The sequence below is a fragment of the Protopterus annectens genome, chromosome 1.part2 (assembly GCF_019279795.1).
Source record: "Protopterus annectens isolate FY-2018-M chromosome 1.part2, PAN1.0, whole genome shotgun sequence".
Taxonomy (NCBI): domain Eukaryota; kingdom Metazoa; phylum Chordata; order Ceratodontiformes; family Protopteridae; genus Protopterus; species Protopterus annectens.
In genome coordinates, this window is record NC_056727.1 from 458276000 (window position 1) to 458295156 (window position 19157).

The 19157-nt window shown below is 39.7% G+C and overlaps 1 protein-coding gene across 1 annotated transcript in view; it reads right to left on the bottom strand.

Moving 5' to 3' along the window:
• SLC24A3 (solute carrier family 24 member 3) overlaps nucleotides 1-19157 on the bottom strand; it is a 2031466-nt gene that overhangs the window by 105574 nt on the left and 1906735 nt on the right. The window lies entirely within an intron of this gene.

Sequence of the window (19157 nt, forward strand, 5' to 3'; positions counted from 1 at the left end):
GTCTCCCAACTGTCTCCAGTGTGCAGCAGTTGGCCAACCATTCAGGGATGCTGGAAGTGCTTTTTGGAGAGTGGTGCATGAAAGCTCTGAATCTACAGTCTGTCCCTGCCCCTGGGGTGATGCCCATTATTATTATTATTGCCTCCTCCTCCGCCATGAGGAGATCTATCTCCAGGAGTCTCCTAGTAAGGGCTCTGTGATTTCCTGAACCACATCATCTTTCAGCTCACTGTTCCTACATAAATCTACTGCAGGGAGAGTCTTACTATCTTGTTGACTACTGGTGAGTGTTTCTTTAACTTTGGGTCCGAACAAAGTAGACATATCAATAGGAGTCTTAATGAAAGATGTCCTGAAGCTTTTCACAATGTCGCACAGGCACATCAGGCATGTCAGTGAATGGCAATGCCAGTGCATGCAGCCCTAGCTGCACCATCAGCTGCATTAGATAGCAGTCGTATGGCTATATTTGATGAAGATTGAAGGGTGGACAGTTGAGAATCCACTGTCTTCTAAACATCTGCTAGTAACACCCTCAAGAGAGAGACTTGGAAATTTGCTTCATCAATTCTGTATGAAATCTGGTGACATGAGCTACACAATTCAGAGCCCTGAGGACAAACATTGCTGAAGCATAGTCCATTTCTCAAAGTAGTCCATTTCCCTAGACTTTCTACCAGAGGAACTCTCTTCTGATAGTTCCTTTTTTATGGCCACTGCTACAACCATTGCAATTACCGGTAGACCCTTGTTCCAATGTTTCCTTTCTGTGTGAGAGGAGAGAATTTTGTCTGGTTTCTTAGGGATAGACTCAATGACATCAGGGGCCTTCCATCGGTGAGCTATTAGATCAATGAGTGAATCAACAGGGGGTACCTCTCAGCAGGAAGATGAGCCAGACACAAAGGCTTCCAAGAACAGAGAAGGGATAAGTATGGACCTTCCCCCTCTCTGTTTCATTAATTCCAGTATATCACAAAATGTGAAGTCCTCAGAGGGGTATCTTGGGGATCTTTCACTGTCATCCAAATCTATGTCTTCCTTGACAGACTCAGGTGAAGAGTCTACGTGTTTCTGTCTGCACATCTGTTTTCTATGAAGTGCCTGGCAGGGAATATCAGAGGGTTTAAAGTCAGTCTGGGAGCTAACATAGCTGGAAACCTGGGAAGCCTGTGGGACTGACTGTTCCTGTCTGACAGAAAGATGAGAAACTGAAGCTGATTCAAGGTAGGGCTCAGATAGCTCTGACTTTGAAGGGAGCACCCTTTTCCTCAGCACTGACAGAACCTGAAGAAAAATCTGAAAGGTCAAAGAAGTCATCGGCTCTGTAGGCTCCCTACTGACCTCAGACAGAATGGAAATCTCGGAACCAATGGGCCTCGACCCCAAGACTGAGCTCAGTGCTGAGTTATGTAGTGCCAAAGCCCTGAGGGGAAGAGATGGTTCTGACAGCTTCTAGGTTAAACCTTCCTCCTGAGCATTTACACTGAAGCTTCAGCTTCGTGACTCTTTCAGGACTAAACACATTGGAAGAAAGGAACCAATTGGCATCAAAGTTCTTTGAACTATCTGCAGCAACAAAAGTGCTCTTAGGGCAGATCAGGCTCAAAACTACCACTGCAGAAGGGTGGACTGTTACCAGAAAAAAAGTATAAAGGAAGGGGTAGAAGCAGCAGTACTCTGTATGTTCCCAGAGGACAGTACAGAGAGAACCCCAAGCTGTAACTACATCCTGAGGAATTTTCTCATCATTCTGTCCACATCCTGTTCATTCAAACTCATCGAAGACCAAGACGATGATGCCACTGACTGTGGTCTGGAGTAGCGCTTCTCCTGAAGAATATGAGAGTGAAGTCTGGAGCTGACTGGTTTCGGTGAGAACTGGGGCCAAGTTGGAGACATACGGCACTAACCATCTGTCAGCTCCAATAGCCTTAGTGCTTCTTACTGGACTTCTCAGAGTTTCGTTTCTCCTTTGACATTTGCTTAGGTTTGTCTTTGGATGTATCTGGTTTCTCCCTGGCTTTCTTATTCTTGATTTTTGGGAGATGAAGTGGGAGAAGAAGCAGAAGGGATGACAGACCCTGCCCGGGGAGGAAGAAGTCCCTTAACTATCACTTTTTCACACTGACTCTGTAAAGCTCTAGCACTGAAGCAAGTGCAGGCTTGGCAAGAACTATCCAAATGGGCTGCCACTAAAGACTATACACATAAGGAGTGTAGGTCCTGGGGCAGCTTATGCCCACATTCTGTGTACCTTTTAAATCCCTGACTATCAGCCATAAGGAAAAAGATAAAACATAAACACACACACACACACACACACACACACACACACACACACACACACACACACACACACACACACACACACAAAATAATAATCAGAATTATTGGCTGACTAATCTAGTACATAATTCTCACCCTAAGTACAACTAAACTAAGCACTGCTGTAAACACTACTATAAAATGTCTATAAAACTCTATGAAAAAAACACACAACTATGAGAAATACTATTATTTAAATACCTAAACTACATAAAAACACACTAAAGAAAATTATATCCTAAACTAAAGTGAGTAAAACTCTGTCGGTAACGGAGGAATTGGAGAAAAAGTACTACAAAGGGTACACAGAAAAGGAGCCCTAGGATGCACAACCAAACACTTCAGGCTGCAAACAAGATCTGAGGTAGTAAGTTGGAGACCACAGTATTATGGGTAGGGGAGGAATCAGAGTCCTGGAACCAAAAAGCTTCAAGATCGGTGCTGAGATTTGATCCGTTTGAATCCGACAACACACAGTTGAATCGGATGAAAACAAATGACATTGGAACTTTAGATATCTTAAACATTTATAAATGCTACACGATCCTAAGCACCGAGCTGTATGCTACAAATGTAACATACAAATTAACACATGGCTGTACATGCCAAGGGACAGAACAGAACCTAAGGACCTCAATTTAATGAGTGATGCATTGTACAAAAGATCTGACCCATATTCCCTATGGCCAGCCCATCACTTCACCACACAACTCTGGTACCAAACATATAGTACAAATTAATGAAATAGTCAGGTGAATAATCCAGCAGCTGCTACTCATAAATGGGCTTACCCAAGATAAGCTCAACAACTGAACACCCTTTAATTGTTACAGAGCAAAGCAAGACTCCCGGTACCTCTGAGGGATGACTGTCCCATGAAATGCATTAGAAATTCATGATCTGATCCCAAACACAAGTTCTATATGGCCACCTGGTAAAAATAAGATGAATGCAACTCTAGGAAATTGAGCTTTATGCAATATGCATGTACCAGCTTACACTGCTAGTCTATATTTGCTTCTGCAGTTTTTGTTCTCTGTAAGAATTTGAGCAAATCTGAATATACAGTACAGCTGGGAGTTGATTTCAGGGTAGCTATTTATCTATCTGTGCCTGTTTGTGTTAAACCTTTGCAATTCTACTAAAGTGGACCCTGGTCTGTTGAATATATCCTGGCATGTAATTTTTGTTCACGTTTGTAAAAAGCTACATCAAGCCGTGCACCATCCCCCAATATATACACAATAACCCTACTGTATTCAGTCTCTGTTATGGTTCATAGGTTCAAAGGGATTTACTAGGCAAATGACCACAACATCCATTTTAAGCCTAGCCATGCACCCCAAATCTCTAACAAGTTCTGGTACCCTTGATAAGTGTACTCAGGGGCTTGGGAGATGAAACATTTACAAACAGAGTCATAGGAGATGAAACATTTACAGGCTGCCTGTGTCCATTATAATCATAGGTACCAAACCTGGGATGAATTTCCTTTTCCTCGTCCAATTGTCCAAATTACACTTGAATTGGGTTAGGGAGGAACTCTGTTTCAGATGGATTGGGAGCCTGTTCCAGAGATGGGGTAGTCTCTGGCATACATACCTGTCTCTACAGCAGGTCATATTTATATCACAGGCAAGGTTTAAGTCTTTAGAATGGGTCATTCTGGTGGTGTTTGTTTTGTGGATATGCACGAGGTCCATCAGAGTGGTGTCTGACAATGCCTTGTATACCAGGCATAGATCTCCCCTCAACAGCCTGTAGGAGATAGAATACAGGGACAGGGCCTTGAGATAGTCTGCACAGGACATGTTAACTTACTCCCGGTATTATTTTAGTGAGGAACCTTTGCAGACATTCCAATTGTTGGATATGCCTCATTAGGTACATACCAAAGGGGGCATTGTACTTAGTGATAGATCTGATGAATGCCAAATAAAGTGGAACAATGACTTCCTTGGACCTAGATGCATACCTTCATTTTTAATTTGCACATCATAGAAGGATTTCCTCACTACTGTAGACACGTGATGGTCAAATGCTAGATTGCTGTCTACATGCACCCCCAAGTCCCTGACTATTGGGTCATATATTACGGGTATGTTGTCAGTATGATTGTTACCATGGGATGGATGACTTCCCAAAGGAAACTATTTGTATATCTGTATCAGGCCTTTGTAGAGAACATTTATATCAGCGGGGGATTCAATGACAGCTTCTAATTTGCAATCAGCTGCAAATTTACTCAGCCAGAAGCCATTGACATTGGCCTTGACTTCAAGAAATAAATGCCAAAAAGGAGCATTCCAAGAACTGATCCCTGAGTGACTCCTCTTGTGACTTGAACTCTTTGTAAAGGCAGACTCCCCAATTCTAACTTCCTGAGTCCTGTCTGTAAGCCAGCTGGTTATCCGCTGGGTGACATAAGGGTTTGTACTTAACCTCTTGAGTTTGTTAACAATGCCCTAGTAGGGTACTGTGTCAAATGCCTTGGCCAGGTCAAGGAAGGCAGTGTTAACTATTTTGCCCTCATCCATTGCTTTGCTGACCTTTTCAAAGTCATCCACCAGGTTGAGTAGGCATGACCTGTCCTTGACAAAATCATATTGGGTTGTGTACAGTCTCTGGAGGTTTCCTATGTCATTATTGATCATTTCCATGACAATTCTTTCCATAGCTTTACATATGAGAGTAGTGAGACTTATGGGCCTGTAGTTTACAGGGTCTGTAGACGTCTCACCTTTGTAGAGGGAAGACTGTTGCTGTTTTCCATTCATGAGGCACAAAGCCTGTTTTCAGGCTACAATTAAATAGCAATTCCAGAGGGTATGATTGGCCATGTTTCATGCTATTTAGAAGGCATCCTGGGATATTGTCTGAGCCCACTGATGTATAGTTGTTGGCCAGAGAGAGAGCATTAATGACCTTTTCCCTAGTGATAGAAGGGGGAGTTATATTTGATGGTGTTTCCTGAGGGAAGGTTAATGGGGAGAGAGAGGGGTAAAGGAGCTGAATTTATCAGCCAGGAAGTTTGCTATATCTTCTGACTCAGTGCAGGTGACTCCATTTACAATGAGCTCTGCACACAATTGTGTATGGCCTTTGAGGTTGTGGACATAGCTAAAGAATGCTTTGTGGTTGCCCTTGGCCTGAGAGGTCAAATTTACCTCAAATGTGTTTTTTGTAGACATTGTCTTCTGACTTGTTTGTTTAGTTTGATGAGTGTTTTTATCCCAAGTTGCACCTCATAATTTTTGCCATGATTTTCTTCTTCCTGTTACACAGCCTTCTGATGTTGCGATTCCACCAGGGTGGTATGTTTTTGAGTTAATTCTATACTTCTTCCTTGGTACAACTGCCTCTCTGCAGCTATTAACACACTTGTATAGGGTTTCTATGATGCTCAACATAGGCAGCAGTATTCTCAGGGTTTATGGGGGCTTGAAATTTTGCCAGGTTATCACTTAATATTTGGAAGTTAGGCTTAGAGTAGTTCCTGAATATTCTAGGGCTAGCTGGGGTTGCGGGTTTTATTTCTACTTCAAAGGAGACCATTTTGTGGGCTGACCTTACCAGAGAAGACACTACCCTAGGGGGTGTGCTGCAATCTCTCATATTAGTGAGGACCAGATCCAGTATGCTTGCACCCCTGGTTGGAGTATTGACAGTCCAGGGAGTTGGTGTTTATAAAATCCAGGAATCTCTGTGCCTGTATGTTTAGTGTAGTATATGCTTCCCAGTTAATAGTGGGATAATTGACATCATCCATGAATATGGTATTGGGTTGGATGTTGAGCATTTCCAGTAAGTTTAAATACATGGCGTGGGTTCCCTGGGTCATACAGTGGGATCTTGCAAGAAAGTGGTATTGGATTTTGCCTACAGTGATTTGAACGAGGGGAAGCTCAAGTGCATTGTCATGTTTAACCAGACTTGAGGTATATTTATTTCTGATGTAAATCAAGACACATCCACCTTTAGTCCCTGTCTGTGCAGTAGCTGGTCTAAATGTGTGGAAGGCCTTGCACTGTCAATGTGCTCTATGCAGCTTTAAGGCAAGTCTCAGTGACTGCAGAAACATCAGCATTCTATACGGTGAAGAGACCTTCTAGGGAGTGGTGTTTTTTGTTTAGAGTCCTATGGTAAACCTGCTAATCTGAATGTAATGAAATGCTATGAATTGTGCAAACTCCAGATATCACAGGCATGCCATTAGGGTACACAGAGGAATATTTCTTATTCACTTACTGTATGAACCACTAAGTCTATGTCTCCACACAGGTCCACTTCTTAATTTCGAAATCTCAAAATCCTGAACATCAGAATCCTGACGTCCGGATGTTTGAAATGTTGAAATCACGAAGTTAAACAATTGAGATCACCCAACAGTGCAGAATGGTATCTTTACTATTCTCTTCACTGTAGTGCAATCTCAGAGTTGGTATATTTAAGTAGCAGGGGGTGGGGGTGCATGGGGGGCTTGCCCCCCTGCTGCAATGTGATGTCTAACTTTTTTTAGTATTGTTTTTTTTTGTATTTCGAGATTTCAAAATCTCGATCGTCTGAACATCGGGATTCTGATGTTCAAGATTTGGACTTTTTCGAAATTACATAGTGGACCCCTCCACACACAGCAACAGACAAGTCACCCTGCAATATAGCCTGCTTTCAAACTGCAATGGCAAGCCTCATATTAAAACATTACAGTGCAGTGCCATGCTATCTCTCACAAGACACTATCTTATGCTTCATATCTTGCATGAGGAAACATTAGCTCATAATGTCTGTGCAATATGACTCAAGAGCCTTTTATTTGTGGCTTTATCACCTATGCATTTAGCTACAAACAATGTGCCACCTACAGTTTTAAGACAAAAACAAAATCAGCATGTACAGTCTGGGTTATGGGAGGCTACATGTTTCTGTATCTGGTGATTTAAAAAAGGGTCATGCCAGTTGTGTACATACGGTCATGTTGCAATAACATGGCATAATTGCTAGCCTTATGTTTCATAATAACTGTATGTTTTGCTATCCTCTGAAACTAATTACTGTTTAAATGAAATATGGAGTACACCCCCCCCCCCCACACACACACACACACTCTTACAGAACATCTGGGGATCTGGTTTGTGATACATGAAATATCATGTGGTATACACATTGGGGAATTAATACAAGATATTTCATATATTACACAAACAACAACCTCATGTTAGTCTTCATCCACTTTTTGGTGTTTTGTTACATCATAGTAGTAGTTCCTGTAAATCTCACTGCGCTGCATTAGTTATCTAAATTTTTATTGAACAGGGCTTAACAAGCTTGCATATTTATTTTTGAATAGTCACTCTTGTGAATGTTTTTATGTTTTATTTATTTTTTACTTATTTATTTATTTTGCTGCCTGGTTAAATTGTAATGTTTTTGTTACTGAAGCAACACTTTACATTTGGTACATATTATTTGTTTATTGAGTTTTATGAAAGGATTGGACATTCTAAATTGGCCCTAGGTGGGAGTGCGTGCATGTGTGTGCCATCTGAGGAAGGTTGGGCATCGGGGCTGGCAACCGGCTACTGTAAAACTCTACTGCCATTCATTCTGCTGACCAACAGTCTGTTGTGCTGACCCCTAACTGCAGCAGCTGAAAGGAGATGAAGAAGAAAACTGAGTTTTATGAAAGGATTTGTTAGGATAACAATTTACTTATGTTTAGTTAGTTAGAACTTGCTAGTATTACAAGTTCTGATACTTGCACTGTGTTTCCTTTAGATTTTTATTCTTTTGTTTCAACATTTTTATTATGAAAAGAATGGATTTAATTTTGAAGAGAGAAATGTATATGGGAAGTATTATTTAAGGAGTCTTTTGTATGGATTTTGTGCACTCAATGTGCAAATTAGATTAAGTGCACATTTTGGTTTAAGTATTGCTTTATATTGGGTAGTGTATTTTTTTGGTTTTAACAGTATCTCCTTTTTATGTAAGCAATATGTAAAGTTACTTTTTTATTACATAATTAATGTGAAATGTTATTTGTATTTTAGTTTAAGTGTTTCATTTTATTTAACATTTTTATACTAAAGCAATGGTAAATTTGGGTTTAGGGGGTTGCTTTAGATGGGCTGCACAGGTGTCAGTGTCTCACGTATGTGCATGCACTGATAAGCAAATATGGTATGCTTAGAGGAATTGTAGTAGATTTGAAGATACACCACAGGAATAGATGTGTTGAGCAAGTACCCAAATATTTATCCACATAGGGACAAGAAACATGGTTTTATCACACTGTTCATCTGTGGTTCACTGTTACAGTAACAGACACACACACACGCACACACACACGCGCACACACACACACACACATACATGCACACACACACACACACACACACACACACACACACGTCCACGTCTCCTAGAACCGTGAATGTTATTCTACTTCTCAGGAGCCATCTGCAAATAAGAAGTCGTACTTCCTTCCCCAAAAATGAATGGATAACTTTGTGCAGCTGAGGGAGGGACAGCTAAGTCCAGTCAAGGAGTTTAATTATTCTGCTGCCTTGTTCACCAATGAAGGTATGAGTGATTGGGATACAGACCTGTGGATGGGTATACCAGCAGGAATACTGCAGACATTGTACCAGAGTGGTGATACAGCAAAATTTTAATTACAGGACAAATCTCACTATTTACTGCTACATTGTACTGGAGTGATGGTAAAGAAAAATCTTAATTACAGGACAAATTTCAATATTTACTGCTACATTGTACCAGAATGATGGTACAGCAAAATTGTAATTATAGGGCAACTTTCACTATTTACTGCAAAGTCGGTGCCCTAATCTTCACCTTCACTGATATGCACTGAGTAGTAACTAACATATACATGCAGCTAAAGTTAAATACTTGTGCTGGCTAGCTGAGTTTACACTCTGAGCCAGATTGAGGAGACAAGAAATTCATGGGGATTAACGAATGTAGCCAGTGAGTCAGGCTAGACATACTGTGAGCATATCCTATGGATGTCCTTCATTAAAGGTGTACCTGGCATCACCCACTGAAATTAGACCATAGGGCAGACAAAAGATGGATTGGAGGGACTATTTCACTTAACTTTTCTAACGACACCTGGGGATTTCACAGAATGAGCTGAAGACTGTTTCTGGGAGCAGGGAAGTCTGATCTACCACGGAAAACTTGGTATCACAACAACCCTCACCAGGAAAGATTAAAAAAATGTCTGTATCTACATATATATCTTCACATTTATGTACCTGTGTGTGTGTATATGTGTATGTTCGTGTGTGTATCTGAATGTGTATATGTGTGTGCATGGCTGTATGTGAATGTGTGTGTGTGTGTGTGTGTGTGTGTGTGTGTGTGTGTGTGTGTGTGTGTGTGTGTGTGTGTATATACGCGCATGTTTAACATACATAGGAGCAATGCAAAAACCTGTTGTTTGACCCCCCCCCCCTCAAAGTATTCTTCGGTTTCAATAGTGTTTTTTTCTCCATGTAAGCATTCCTGTGCCAGACTTGCTATATTAAAGGCAGGTGAGTGGAGATCTAAAATAATTTCCAGATGCTAAGAATATCCAAAAATGTAACGCCAGTTGCTATAATACTGATATCGCTGCATGAGATTGTAAATGAATCAAACATCAAAGGCAGTATTTAATTGAAAACTGTAGAAACCAACAAATCTTAAATCTGAAACTCAAGATAGAAGACTGTGAAACAAATGTGGAAAATAATGAACACTTTCTGGTTAGCCAGTATTCCTGACTTACAGTATTTTCCAGTTTTATTTCATGTGCTTCATCACTTTAAGCATCTGCTCTGTCCTTTCCCATGCAGCACTGTCAAGAAATGGGTAAACACACTATTTATGGAACATTACAACAGACACTTACAAGCTTAACCACAGAGCATTTTGTAGGCAGTTTGGATATACTAACAGTGATGCTTTGCATTAAGGATATAAGTTGTAATAATTTTTTTAAACCCATTGCTCGGACACTTTCTTGATTTGAAACTTACATGTATGTATTATGTTTTGTGAAAACAGACATCTGTTTCTTTCATTGAGTTTCTGTACTGTGAGTACATTCTTCTATTTGTTAACTTACTGACTCTGAACTCAGCATGTCTTGATAAAAAAATCGTAACTGTCTGCCTGACACTGAATAAGAAAAGCACAGTTCGATACGAAAGAGACACTGATGTGAACGTGAGACCAAGGCTGCGTGTGTCTCTTAACAACTCCAGTGCTGCGGTTTCTAAACTCACAGCTTACTTTCCTTCCATGACATAAAGAAAATAAATCCTTTATCTAAAATATTAACCAAGGCTCCAGAGAATACCAGTCCATTTGCAATAATACTGTAAATAAAGCTGCTGACTGAGTGTACCAATGAGGATTTGTCTAGGTCTATACTGCCACATCTTCCTCCTTATGTCACCCCAGTAACCATGGTTTTGGCACAGTGGAATGTATCAGCTCAGCAACATGAAAAAAGTATATAATAGCAAGTGAAAAGAAGAGTACGCATTAGTTTCCTGAACTAATAATACATACCCTCTGTAGCAAACATGCATACTTGGTAAAAGTTTAATTGGCAGCACTCCTTAAAACTATAAATAATGGTGTTATATACAAAACTGCTACAAAATCTCAATATCAAAGATGCTTTCAGCACTGGTTATCTACCTGACTGTTTTAATCAATAAAGCTGGTAAAAATAGGCTTTCAGTGATGCAGTGGCATAACAGACATTCTGAGTAGGCTGGAAAATCCATGCATTGCTTCCTGATTTAGTCCAATAAAGAGGCAATTCCTGAACTAATAAGCATCAAGCAAGTAATCTTGGTGTACTTTTTTGTTTACATAACCCATGAACACTCACATGTTTACACTAACCACTATAATCTTTCCAGTTAAATATTTATTTTCCTGCATACTCCTGTTTACAAATATGAGCATTCAGTCATTTGAGTATTCAGTCAAATGTGCTTTCGATATTTAAGAGCTACAGCCATATCTGTCTATATATATATATATATATATATATATATATATATATATATATATATATAGGTTCGCTTCTAAATCTTGAAAGCTCAATAATCTTGAAATTCAAAATACTGAGTTCAAAATACTAAAAACTCAAAATACTGAATTTCATAATATTGAAAAAACAGAATACACCAACACTTACAATATTCCAGAACTACATAACAAAGCATATTACTCTTCACCAACTATAAGCAGGGGGGCAAGCCACCCTGCACCCCCCCCATGTGGGGGGCTGCACTCCCACACCCCCTGCTACTTAAATATATCAACTCGGAGATGCACTCCACAGAAGAAAATGGCAACCATACCATTAAATGCTTAATGACTGCCTGCTGTAACCTTAGTCCTTTTCCCTTTTAATCTGCTATATGCAACAGCATAACTCATCTTAGTGTAGTAAAGTGAAATCTCGGAGATGATATATTTAAGTAGCAGGGGGTGTCTGGGGCGCAGCTCCCCACATGGGAGGTGCAGGGGGGCTTGCCCCCTGATAATAGTTGGAGTAAACTAATATGCTTTGCCTTTTATTTGTTTCTCTATGTACTTCTGCTGGAGTATATTAAGTGTTAGTATCCTGTAGTGTTTTTTATACTATGAAATTCAGTATTTTGAGTTTTAACTATTTTGAACTTTCAAGGTTTTGGACTCAGCATTTTGAATTTTAAGACTATGAGCTTTCAAGATTTAGAAGCGGACCCATATGTATATATGCATATGTATAGATAGATTTATATATGGATTACATTCACTCTGTTGAGTAGACATTTGGCTGACAGAGTGGAATGTATTTTATCAACTGCACTTACAATCAAGTGCTGCAGATGCTGCAAAGAAGAAGAAGAAAAATAAAATTGTGGAAGGTAAGTATGTGTTTTGAATGCTAATGCCAAAAGTTTTGCATAAACTGAAAATTTCAGCATTAGGGGTGGGAGTGTGTGCGAGCGTTGGAGAGTCAGGGAGAAGTCAGAGCTAAGAAAGTGGATATATTTAGTGTTGTACAAGTGTGCTATTTCATATGGTGTGCATCTCTGTGTCTTTTGTAGCTGTAGTGTTACACAAAGAGTTTTTTCTAAGGTAAAGTATAGCATTGGGGTAAAGGGCTGGGGCAAAGTTAGGGTTATCACATACATACGTGTGTGTGTGTGTGTGTGTGTGTGTGTGTGTGTGTGTGTGTGTGTGTGTGTGTCTGCATGTGTGTGTGTGTGTGTGTGTGTGTGTGTGTGTGTGTGTGTGTGTGTGTGTGTGTGTGTGTGCACGCATGTGTGTGTCTGTGCGCGCATGTGTATGTGTGTGTGTGTGTGTGTGTGTGTGTGTGTGTGTGTGTGTATGTGTGTTTGTGTTGTGTGTGTGTGTGTGTGTGTGTGTGTGTCTGAGCGCACATATGTATGTGTGTGTGTGTGTGTGTAATCACACACGTCAAAATTTCTACTTTGGCTACCTTGATGGAGATAGTGCTGAAGAATAATTTCATAACATTTGAAAAACAACTATTTAAGCAGAAAACTGGAGTGGCCATGGGGGCAGCGTGTGCCTCCTCCTTTCCCAACACAGTTCTGGCCTATTGGGAGTTGAATTACATTTTAAACAGTAATTTCTCAGATTCATGGACATATTTTGCACATTTTTTGGACAATATCATTATATTTTGGACAGGTACCGGACACAGAATAAATGATTTTTTTAAATACTTACATATGACTACTACATTTTTGAAATTCACCATGAATGTATCGGAAGAGGAAATTAATTATTTGGACATTAAGTTATCTAAAAAGAGACTAAGAGGTAAATTTTCCTCTAATATTTACAGGAAGCCCACATATTCGAACACCTTGTTGTATTACTCTAGTCACCACCCTATCCATCAGAAAAAATCCTTGGTAAAAGGACAATGCATCTGGTTGACAAGGATGGTTTCAGAAAGAGATGAATTCCTGACACAATGTGGGGTTTTGAAGGAAATGTTCATAAAAAGTGGGTACCCGGAGAACTTTTTAAGTGATATTTTCAATGAAGTGGTACATAAAAGGCTCAGGGGAGTTTTCACCCCATTGATGGGTATAGGGTTGAATAAACAATCCCAAGTTATGAATAAGAAATTTATGAACCACTTCAGTAGAGCACTAGTTTTAACTTTTAACAGTGATTTATATGATATAAGACATATAATTGAGAAAAACTGGGCAATTTTCTCAGTGGACCCGCAACATATTAAAGTTGTGGGGGAGAGACCACAAATAGTATACCAGAAGGATGTATGTATAAAAAACATGGTGGAAAGGGAAGGGACAACTAATTCAGAGGGTAAGATGATTAAGTGTGGGTCCTGTACTCAATGTCAACACATTTTAGAATGTAACTCAGTTAATGTCCATAATTATGGGTCCATAAAACTTAAAAGGAAACATAGTTGCAAATCGCAGGGTGTGGTATATTTATTATCTTGCCAACAATGTCCTGCATATTATGTGGGAAAAAGTCTCAAACAGTTCCACACTAGGATTTATCAACATGTTTATAGTATTAGAAATATGGACAGGAACAATGCTATGGCACAAAATGTGATCATTTTTCCACAACATACTTTCAAATTTGTGGTGATTGACCACGTACATTTATGACGGGGGGGGGGGGGGTCGTATAATGAATTTTTGGAGTTCGGGGAACTCCAATGGCAGCTTAAACTAAATGCATGTTTATTACAGATCCTGTTTGATCTTCAATTATCATATAAGCAATAAACCTTTTAAATCTCTCTACATTTAGAAGTGAAGTTGATTTATATAAAGAGCAAATGGAAGAAGGGGATATTATTTTGCTTCAGAATATGTGTTATAAATGAACAGTTTCATGAGGGACGGATATTTTTTCTATGTTGTATTTCTAGAAAAGTATCATACAAGAAGTGATTTTCATAGGTGAGTACTAGTCTAGCTGCCCTTGTGGGCTATTTTAAGCATAGCCAATTTTCCTTTCAAAGGTGAGAATCAAACCCTATACTTCCCATTCGTGAGGTAAACACCTTCACCATTACACCAACTACCATTTTTTTGAAAAATAGTTTATTTCAACTATTATTCAAGCTAGTCCAAGGGCTTTGTTATTTTCTATTTAATTTTTATTTTATTAGATAGTTCACTAATTGAAAATATTCATATTGATAAAGAGAATGACTAATTGACTTCCTATATATTTTTTATCTATGAAAATATTTAACTTTGTATTATTTACCAATTCCAAATGGTTCTTTAGATTGATATTTGTATAATAATCTCTAAATTGGTAATGATTTTTGTCAGAATTGTTGCTTTCTTTATTAGGTTATTATAGCCACTGGGTGCCATTGAATAAGATGATAGCTGTATGTTTTCTATTGCTAAAACTTATTCATTATAAAGTAATTCCTGATATTTGTATTAAGGGAGTTAAAAATTCCTTTTTCCTTCTCTGTACCACAGATTTGGCTAAGTGTAATGTATCATGTGATTTTATTTTATTTATTTTATTTTATTTAAATTTGTTGACCGGGAGTGTCTGACTGGACGTAGGTCCATTTTCAGCGGAGGCCTGGGGAGAAAAGCTCCACAGTAAAATAAACAGACAGTAGTTACATTGGATTACATAGCGATTAACAATTTAATATAGCAATTACTTACAACATATTTACAGATGAAGAACATAGTACATCAGTAGACAACTAGAATCTTTATCTGTGAAGTACATAACAGGCATTAACAAATGTTACAATGAGAAGTTCCTGCTGTATAATAAGTACTAGGCTTATGAGCATCTGAGCTTGCTATAATCAAGGCAGTTAGTCGAGTGGAGAGAGTAGTGGTTGGATGGGGTGGATGATATTAGAGTGGAAGTTGCAAGGGCATAGCCAGCATGTTTTTAGGTGCGCTTTTAGTAAAGTTTTGAAGTGGCTGCATGATGGTACGGAGGTAATTGTGGGTGGGAGTGAGTTCCATAATTTGGCTATGGCGCAAGAGAATAGTGCTTCACCAGCAGAGTTATTGGCTTTAGTGATCTGCAAGTGATTTTTGTTGCTGGATCTTAGTGGTCTGGTGGTGCGATACGGTTGGAGTAGATTCTAGAGGGATGGGACATTTAGTGGATGGTTTACTAGTTTGTGGGCGAGTGAGAGTTGATACCACTGAAGGAGGTGAGGGAGTTCAAGCCAGCCCAGTTCAGCAAGTGAGAGACAGTGGTGACTATGGTAGGATGCCCCTGTGGCAAATTTGGCGATTTTGTTGTAGCAGGTCTCTAGCTTGTTTAGATCACATTGCCTTAGGTTGGTATATATTGGAGAGGCATAAAGTAGGGTGGAGATAAGGTGAGAATTTGCTATTGAAATCTTTGCTGCTTTGGTGAGAAATTGCTTATTTCTGTATAACGCTCCTAGTTTTTGTGGACTTTTTATGGTCATGGATATGTGAATGTCAAATTTTAGTTTATTGTCTATTTCCACTCCTAGCAATTTGGTGTGTTCAGTTGGGTATATAGTGGTGTTGTCTTTTGCTGTGATGTTAAAGTGAGAGTTGTTTTGAGTATGTTTGCTGGGTTGGAAGATGAGTAGTTTAATTTTGTTTGGGTTGAGTATTAATTGGGCATCGGATAACCATGTTTCAACAGAGGAAAAGGCTTCCTGTGTGACTTTTTGCAGTTTGGGTAGGGACTGGGCTGAGCAGATGATGGTCGAGTCATCTGCGTATTGTATGAGTGTGCCATGTTTGGTGGCAGAGGCTAGATTATTGGTGTAAACAGAGAAGAGTAGGGGTCCAAGGATGGATCCTTGGGGAACCCCTATGGAGACAGGTAGTTGAGGAGATATGTCATTCTGCCATACAACGGATTGTTGGCGGTCAGACAGGTAACTCTTAAACCAGTTGGTGACTGATTGTGAGAAGGATAGGTTATTGAGGACAGAGATAGGTTGTTTGTGTGGGACCATGTCAAATGCTTTAGATAGGTCTAGGAAAGTAGCAGAGGAGAGATAGCCATTGTTTTTATGCTGAAGGATAGTGTTAGTAAAGGAGAGTAAGGCAGTGGTGGTGCTATGGTTTGGTCGGAAACCATGCTGAGTGCTGGAAAGGAGGTTGTTAGTAAGTAGGCAGTCTGAGACCTGAGAGTGTATGCATCTCTCTAGTATTTTGGAGAGTGGAGAGAGAATAGCTATGGGGCGGTAATTAGTTAGTTCTGCAGAGGGTCCGCCTTTGTGGAGGGGAATTATATGTGATATTTCCACAGTGTGGGAAAGTAACTTTCTGACAGAGATTGGTTAATCAAGATGGATACTGGGTAGGCCAGAGCATCAGCTGCGATTTGTAGGTATTCACTTGGGAGGTTGTCTGCTGCTAATTTGGTGGGTTTAAGTTTAGTTAAGAGTTTTTTATGTTGGAGGTAGGTACAGGAGAAAAAGAGAAGGCAGTGGGGAGATTACTAGTTGAAGGTGTGGGTTGGAGGGGAAGGGGGTTGTGTTGTTTAGCTAGTGATAGTATGGTTTGGGTGAAGTGTGTGTTGAATGAGGTAGCAATATTTTCTGAGGAGTGAGGGATGTTAGGAGGAGGGGTACTGACTTTACCTGGGTGGAGGATGGAGTTTATGGAGGACCAGAATTGTTTGGGGCTGTGTTGTGAGGAGTCTAGGGCAGACTGGTAGTATTGGAATTTATCCTGTTTTATTAGCTTTTTGACTCTATTGCGTAGTTCTAGGAATTTCTGTCTAGCTGAGGGGGTTTTGGTTTTGCGCCAGTGCTCCCAGGCTTTATCCGTGTTTTTCATTTCTAACTTAGTGGTTTTCTGTAGCCATGGGGAGGGTTGTGCTTCGGTTCTGGAAAATCTTATGGGGGCATGGTAATTAAGGATGTTCAGGAAGGTAGTATTAAAAAATTCGACTGCGTCATCTAGACTGAGGTACATTAGAGGATGCCAGTTACATTCTTTGAGGGATGAGACGAATGTGAGTGGGTTAAAGTTTAGTTTTTTACGTATTTGACGGTAGATGACAGGTTTAGCTTGGTACAGGTATTTTTTGAGTAGGAATGTTGGGGAGTAATCACTGAGGCTATCTGATAAGCAGCCTGTTATATATGACTGGGGGCACTTACTGACTAGTATCCAATCCAGGATAGTGTGCTTGCTGGAGTTTTTATTTATCCTGGTTGGTGACTGGACTCGTTGGGTGAAGCCATGAAGGTGTACATGATGGGTTGGATTGTTGCCAGAACAGGATTGCCAGTCAATATTGAAATCACCTAAGATGATAGTTTCTTGGGGGAGATGGTGGGTAGACCAGCTGAGGAGGTTTTCTAGTGGAGGGATGTTTTGGCCAGGTGGTGATTCAATGTGATTCAATGTGATTCAAGTAACTGTCACATTGTTTAATTTTATTTCTACTACATACTAACATTTTCCTATACAGATGGGTTTGTAATGACTCCCAGCTGGGCTGTTTAATTTAAGGAAGTATTCTATTTCACTAACTAGAAAAAAATTTGCATTTTATTCATCTGCTTTTACTGTATTTGTGTTTCCTCCTACTTTATTCTGCTTTTGCCTCTTCTTAAAAGTACTCAGATGTATTTATTCTGCTGCATTTATTACTGCTTAGTAGTAGCCTGATTAAATTGTAACTGTTATTCTAAGTCTTTTGGTTTAAACACTTGGGCTTCATACCAGTTGTTTTACATTAAGAAGAGTTGTGGTCTGCACTGTTGTGGCAGGACAGGTAGCTTACATCCTTCTAAGTTGAGAATTGCTGATTGAAGGCTCAGTGTCTGCTATTCTAAAAGTGTATTAGTTCTGGTTTAAGCACTTGGGTTTCAGGCCAATTATTCTACATTAAGAAGGTTTGTGGTCTGCACTCTTCTGGGAGGAGAGGCTGGATTCTGAGCTGAGAATTTCTAGTCACAGGCTTATTGTGCCTGCTTATTTGAACTGTTTCTTTCCGAAATTGGTGCACCTTGTTGCTGTAGCATAGACCAGATTCAGGCCTGCTGAATCTAGCTTTGTTTGTATAACTTGAGCACTGATCCAGACCGACTTTTTTTGGAGAAGGTTCCCCTGCACCCTAGTGGCAGGAGTGTGCAGTTAAAACTTGTCTGATTGAAGACTGCTGGAACAGGGCTCAGTTTTGAGCTTTTTTCTGGTTAATTGGGTAACTTGTTTAAATTAGTCATAGCTCTCTCTCTCTCTATATATATATATATATATATATATATATATATTGCACTTTATTCATCTGCTTTTACTGTATTTGTGTTTCTACCTACTTTATTACTAGGGGCATTGACTACAACTCTGATCTGAGATATATAACAATAAGTATCCTTTTCTGTGCATTTAAAGTGTTTTTTTTATTGTATCTGCTTTATTTTCTGAAAAAAATATATACTTGTTCCCCACCTTTCTAAGCTAGTGTAGTCCAGTTTACAGGTTAGTGCTGAATTCAGGGCTGTGTTACAAGTCTCTGTGTTTGCCCACACCTTACTTGGATAGTAGGAAGTTTCTCTGTTCACTTGTGAGAGATGGGAGCTTTCAGCAGCCTATCTGTCCCTGGAGGAGTGGCATCAGCCCAGAAATTAGTAGTTTATTGGCCATTTTGGGCTAATTTCTATCTCTTTCAATTTCCTGCTATAAAAACCACATTTGCCTGGTTTTGCACAATGGGCAGCACTGGTTAGCTAGGGTATAACTATTCCAGGCTCCACAAAGCCTCCTCTTCAATTTTTCCCTTGGAACTAGACA